Source organism: Lolium perenne, chromosome 3 (assembly GCF_019359855.2).
Source record: "Lolium perenne isolate Kyuss_39 chromosome 3, Kyuss_2.0, whole genome shotgun sequence".
NCBI classification, from domain to species: Eukaryota; Viridiplantae; Streptophyta; class Magnoliopsida; order Poales; family Poaceae; genus Lolium; species Lolium perenne.
In genome coordinates, this window is record NC_067246.2 from 201,519,291 (window position 1) to 201,525,390 (window position 6,100).

The 6,100-nt window shown below is 43.1% G+C and overlaps 1 long non-coding RNA gene across 1 annotated transcript; it reads right to left on the reverse strand.

The window, feature by feature from the left end:
- Window positions 1-207: 207 nt before the first annotated feature.
- Window positions 208-2,925, reverse strand: LOC127343100 (uncharacterized). Its single transcript, XR_007877026.2, has 2 exons — window positions 744-2,925; window positions 208-652 (listed from the first exon to the last, which is right to left on the reverse strand). It is a non-coding gene; the product is annotated as an uncharacterized lncRNA (long non-coding RNA).
- Between the last annotated feature and the right edge of the window lie 3,175 nt (window positions 2,926-6,100).

Consider the following 6,100-nt stretch of genomic DNA (forward strand, 5'->3'; position numbering starts at 1 on the left):
CTAGGGTGTAACAACAGCTGTTCATCAAATCGGGCGTGAATTGATTTGTTGCATGATTGCTGACCTCATATTACTTAGAAATAAAGGTTAATTTCGGAATCTTAGGCAAATATAGCAAGTTGATCTTTCAAGAACATAAATGATACATTGTTGTTGTTAATAAAACTTATTCCTCTAAGTAATGTGAATAGTAGTACATTTCACAAGTGGAAGTAAAATAAAAACATCTTTGCCTGTATTCTTTCATGTACTTATCAACTTTTCATCTACGAAATGAAATTAATCTGCTACACTCTTGAGCACATTGCAAGGCAATATATCTAAATGTGAGAACCTACAGAGCTATATAATTGCATCAGGAGAACTATGTAAGAATAATGCTAACTTCAAACACCCTAGTCTAATTTACAACGGCAACTAAATATGTATCCTTGTAGTATAGATTCCTGAGGGAACTTTTCCTAACCTGTTGAACAACGCATAATGGAAAAATCAGTCGGACAAGACAAAAGACCGATGAACATACACATGCTCCAAAAAGAAAAGTATGTTGTCCTAGACCGGGGGTCGCACGGCTCACCGGCTCGTACTGCGGTGAACATAATCTATCACTTCGCTCAATACTGTGCCCATTGGATTAGACATTGACAGCCTGGAAAAAATTGAGAACAACCATCTTTAGTAGTAGCAGGGAGAAGACCACTCTGCAATAGTGCCATTGTATAATTTAGCTAGGGCAACACCTAAATTGGTGATAGACCAGAACACCATAAGCCTGTGGTAACTTCATGCTGGCCAACTCCCCACGTATGATTTCACCAATGTGAAGCATGTAAAATTCAAACACACTGCCAGTGAAGTTTGGATAAGATGTTTATCATCAGAACCCTCTGCCGATGATACACGGACATATCAAAAAAGAAGTAAACATTATGTGCACGAAACAACATGAATTAAAAAATTAAATATGAGATCAGTATAGCATGATTGATTACCTGCAGATGCAGCATCAAGTACATCGAGAACAAATTCACAAGAGATTTATTTATAGATCGACCTTAACATCAAGAACAGTAATTACAAGCAAACTTGTCCGTTTATATGTATTATTCAGACAAACACTGAAAAAAAACTTGTCGACAACCAAAACTGGGAAAAGGAACAAAACGTACAACAAAACTTTTCTGTATTACATATTCATTTTTCACACCAACAAAACTGATATAAATTTTACCATGAATAGGAATCAATCTGGAAATAACTACACAATAATACAATCTGGAAATAACTACACAATGATACAGTGGGCGTGAAAAGAATAATAGACAATATACCTTGGAACAATGCTTGAGAATCAAGAATACACGAAAAATGGAAATTATTTTAAAGGCATACAAATATCACAAATCATGTAAAGGACTTGTGGAATATGTAAGTGCCTAGTTATTCCTAAAAATAATTATAAATATCTTGAACATGCATACATGAATTCATATAAGCCCTCAAAATTGCTATCACATGGATCATTTTAATAACTGAGTATGTAGCATAACAGCAATAGAATGTAGAATGCCGTAGAAGTTGAGAGTATACTCCTTTGAAGTTCTTTACCAACTCAGCCTGTGGTCTTGTTGTGCAAACACCCATTATAGCTTTTTTTTATTCTTGTCAGGGAAACGTGAAATTTCACCCTTGCTGGATCATTGCAGTAAGGCTGGCTGAAAAGTGATGAAGAAATCCAGGTTACTTTGTTCCACAAGCTGTCCACAATGTAGCACCGATATTGTGTTAGAATTTTTGACACTGCTCAGGCGATGCGCCACAAGTCTGGTGGCTCTGTACACCATGATATTATTTAGTGCATCTTTAACTACACGTTTAGACTCCGCATCAAGTGCACTTGTAGCTTCATCAGAAAGCAGTATAGTCGGGTTCTTAAAAATTATCTTGCTGTGAGCCGGATAGTTGTGTTCCATGCTCACCAAAACCATTGTATCCAGTCCATGGTGATAGTCGTGAGCTTATTATTATGGGATGAAATAACTGAGATAGTGCAAACCGATTTTGCTCCTGGGGGCTACAAAAAAAATACTTCTCAGATTAGCGTTATACAGCTTTGTATTAGGAAGAATTATACTTGCAAGTAATAGCTGTAAGCTGACCTCAAATCAAGATTGCAACGAACAATATCAATCTATCCTGGAAAGGAAACATTGAGTGATTGGGTAAAGTGATGGCTTACAGGACCGTGTAATGCACTTTCAACAACATCTGAAGGTATTGTACTATACTTTAGCTACAAGTAGTGAACAAACTGTTCATGGAAATCCTAGAAAATGAATCTTAGCACAAAAAAAAGCTGGGATTCATGAATCATTAAGTTTCATCGACAAAGCAACAAAGGGGACTAAGGTAGAGAATACCAAATCTGAGAGTTGGAGGGACTTGAGTTTCGTTGCTGATGGAGCACCCGCACATCCTAGACAGTAGGTGCCGGTAACGGTGGCGAGAAGGTGGACTGAATCCGTCCGGACCAACGTCGACGCGCTGGATCGGCTCCGGCATGGACGGCCGAACCCGTCGTCGTGGTGCGGGCTCCCCCCGATCTGGGAGGATGTCGATCAACCTCAGCGGCAGTTTTCGGGCGCGGGTGCTACCTTGTAGGCGGCGGTTCCTTCAGGTTGTTGAACAAGCACCGAGGACGACTGCATCATACTTCACACTGCATCGTAGTGGGCGGCGGCGGCGTCCTTGCCGACAAGGTCCTCGCGTCGCCAAAGACGATGACCGGTCATCGTGTTGTGCAGGGCGGAAGCCGCTGCGCTGGTGACGGATGACGACTCTGGGAAGGCTCGCGCAGGGCATTCCGGCGGGCGGCGCGACGCAGCGATTGTGGGGAGCGGCTTGCAGGTCCTGCACAGCACGATGGAGTCGAGCGTTTTGCAACATATTTAGCGGTTTGTTTTGATTAGACGTGGGTGGGGCGTCTAACAATGTTTTAGTAGTAATCTGAGCCGGTGGATCTGATGTTTAGATGGCTCAGATCGTCTGGATCTGCCGCTCTGGCTCTTTTAATAGTAGTGGAGATTTTATGCGTTTTCCGGAACTAACCTATTAACAAGATGCCACAGTGCCAGTTCCTGTTTTCTGCTGTTTTTGGTTCCAGAAAGGCTGTTCGGGCAATATTCTCGGAATTCGACGAAACGAAGACCAAACATCATAATTCACCGAGACGGACCAGGATACCGAAGGGGAGTCAGAGGGGAGGCCTGGGGCCCCCACACCATAGGGCTGCGCGGGCCAGCCCCTGGCCGCGCCGGCCTATGGGGAGGGTGCCCTGGTGCCCCTCCTGCGCCGCCTCTTCGCCTATATAAGCCCTTTCGACCTAAAAACGCGAGACCGATTGACAAAACTCCAGAAAGACTCCAGGGGCGCCGCCACCATCGCGAAACTCCAATTCGGGGGACAGAAGTCTCTGTTTCGGCACCCTGCCGGGACGGGGAAGTGCCCCCGGAAGCCATCTCCATCAACGCCACCGCCTCCATCATGCTCCGTGAGTAGTTCCCCCATGGACTACGGGTTCTAGCTGTAGCTAGTTGGTATTCTCTCCCCCATGTACTTAAATGCAATGATATCATGAGCTGCCTTACATGATTGAGATTCATCTTATGTAATCGGTGTTGTGTTTGTTGGGATCCGATGGATTGTTACGTTATGATTGTTGATACGTCTCCGACGTATCGATAATTTCTTATGTTCCATGCCACATTATTGATGATATCTACATGTTTTATACACATTATATGTCGTATTTATGCATTTTCTGGCACTAACCTATTAACGAGATGCCGAAGAGCCATTCTTGTTTCTGTCATTTTTTGGTTTCAGAAATCCTACAAAGGAAATATTCTCGGAATTGGACGAAATCAACGCCCAGGGTCCTATTTTTGCACGAAGCTTCCAGAAGACCGAAGGGGAAAGGAAGTGGGGCCACGAGGCGCCGACACAACAGGGCGGCGCGGCCTGGCCCTTGGCCGCGCGGCCCTGGCGTGTGGGGCCCTCGTGTGGCCCCCCGCGTTGCCCTTCCGCCTACTTAAAGCCTTCGTCGCGAAACCCCCAGTACCGAGAGCCACTATACGGAAAACCCATCGAGACGCCGCCGCCGCCAATCCCATCTTGGGGGATTCTCGAGATCACCTCCGGCACTGCCGGAGAGGGGAATCATCTCCTGAGGACTCTTCACCGCCATGGTCGCCTCCGGAGTGATGAGTGAGTAGTTCACCCCTGGACTATGGGTCCATAGCAGTAGCTAGATGGTCGTCTTCTCCTCATGTGCTTCATTGTCGGATCTTGTGAGCTGCCTAACATGATCAAGATCATCTATCTGTAATTCTATATGTTGTGTTTGTCGGGATCCGATGGATAGAGAATACTATGTTATGTTAATTATCAATCTATTACCTATGTGTTGTTTATGATCTTGCATGCTCTCCGTTATTAGTAGAGGCTCTGGCCAAGTTTTTACTCTTAACTCCAAGAGGGAGTATTTATGCTCGATAGTGGGTTCATGCCTCCATTAAATCTGGGGATGTTGATAGAAAGTTCTAAGGTTGTGGATGTGCTGTTGCCACTAGGGATAAAACATTGATGCTATGTCCAAGGATGTAGTTGTTGATTACATTACGCACCATACTTAATGCAATTGTCTGTTGTTTGCAACGTAATACTGGAAGGGGTTCGGATGATAATCTGAAGGTGGACTTTTTAGGCATAGATGCATGCTGGATAGCGGTCTATGTTCTTTGTCGTAATGCCCAATTAAATCTCACAATAGTTATCATATCATGTATGTGCATTGTCATGCCCTCTCTATTTGTCAATTGCCCGACTGTAATTTGTTCACCCAACATGCTATTTATCTTATGGGAGAGACACCTCTAGTTAACTGTGGACCCCGGTCCTATTCTTTACATCGCATACAATCTACTGCAATACTTGTTCTTTACTGTTTTCTGCAAACAATCATCTTCCACACAATACGGTTAATCCTTTGTTACAGCAAGCCGGTGAGATTGACAACCTCACTGTTTCGTTGGGGCAAAGTACTTTAGTTGTGTTGTGCAGGTTCCACGTTGGCGCCGGAATCCCTGGTGTTGCGCCGCACTACATCCCGCCACCAACAACCTTCAACGTGCTTCTTGGCTCCTCCTGGTTCGATAAACCTTGGTTTCTTTCTGAGGGAAAACTTGCTACTGTGTGCATCATACCTTCCTCTTGGGGTTCCCAACGAACGTGTGTGTTACACGCCATCAAGCTCTTTTTCTGGCGCCGTTGCCGGGGAGATCAAGACACGCTGCAAGGGGAGTCTCCACAATCCAATCTCTTTACTTTGTTTTTGTCTTGCTTTATTTTATTTACTACTTTGTTTGCTGCACTTAAACAAAACACACAAAAATTAGTTGCTAGTTTTACTTTATTTACTGTCTTGCTCTCTATATCAAAAACACAAAAAAATTAGTTACTTGCATTTAGTTTACTTTTGTTATCATGTCTTGCTCTGTACCTGTTACTTCTTCACCTGAGGAATTAGTTTTTACTTCTAAACAAGGGGATGAGGAGAGTTTTAAAGATGCTTGGTCGAGAATTTTTACTTCTTATCGTAAAGCTGAACCTCAAATGACTCTAAGTTTGCTCCTTAGTAATTTTTATTTTGGTCTTATGATTCGCTATAGATATGCCTTGGATGCTGTAGTGGGAGGAGATTTCCTTCATTGCAATGGGGATCAAGCTTTTAATGCCATAAAAAAGTTGGTTGCATCACATGATTCAGCTAATAACTTTGATTCAGCCCTTATTAGCATTTATAATAGATTAAACACTCTTGAGACAAGTGCATCTCGCTTGAATGAAAATTATAGATATGTTCGTAACCGTCTTGATCAAGTTTTAGTGAACTCTGAACCTTCATTATGGGATCCTACTATTAAAATTTTTATCGGTGACCAAACTCTTCATGCCAATTGTGATATTATGTCTGAATTTTGCTTAATGCCTAAGAGTATTCATGAATCTTTGCAACTTTGGGGATTCGTTGAAGGGG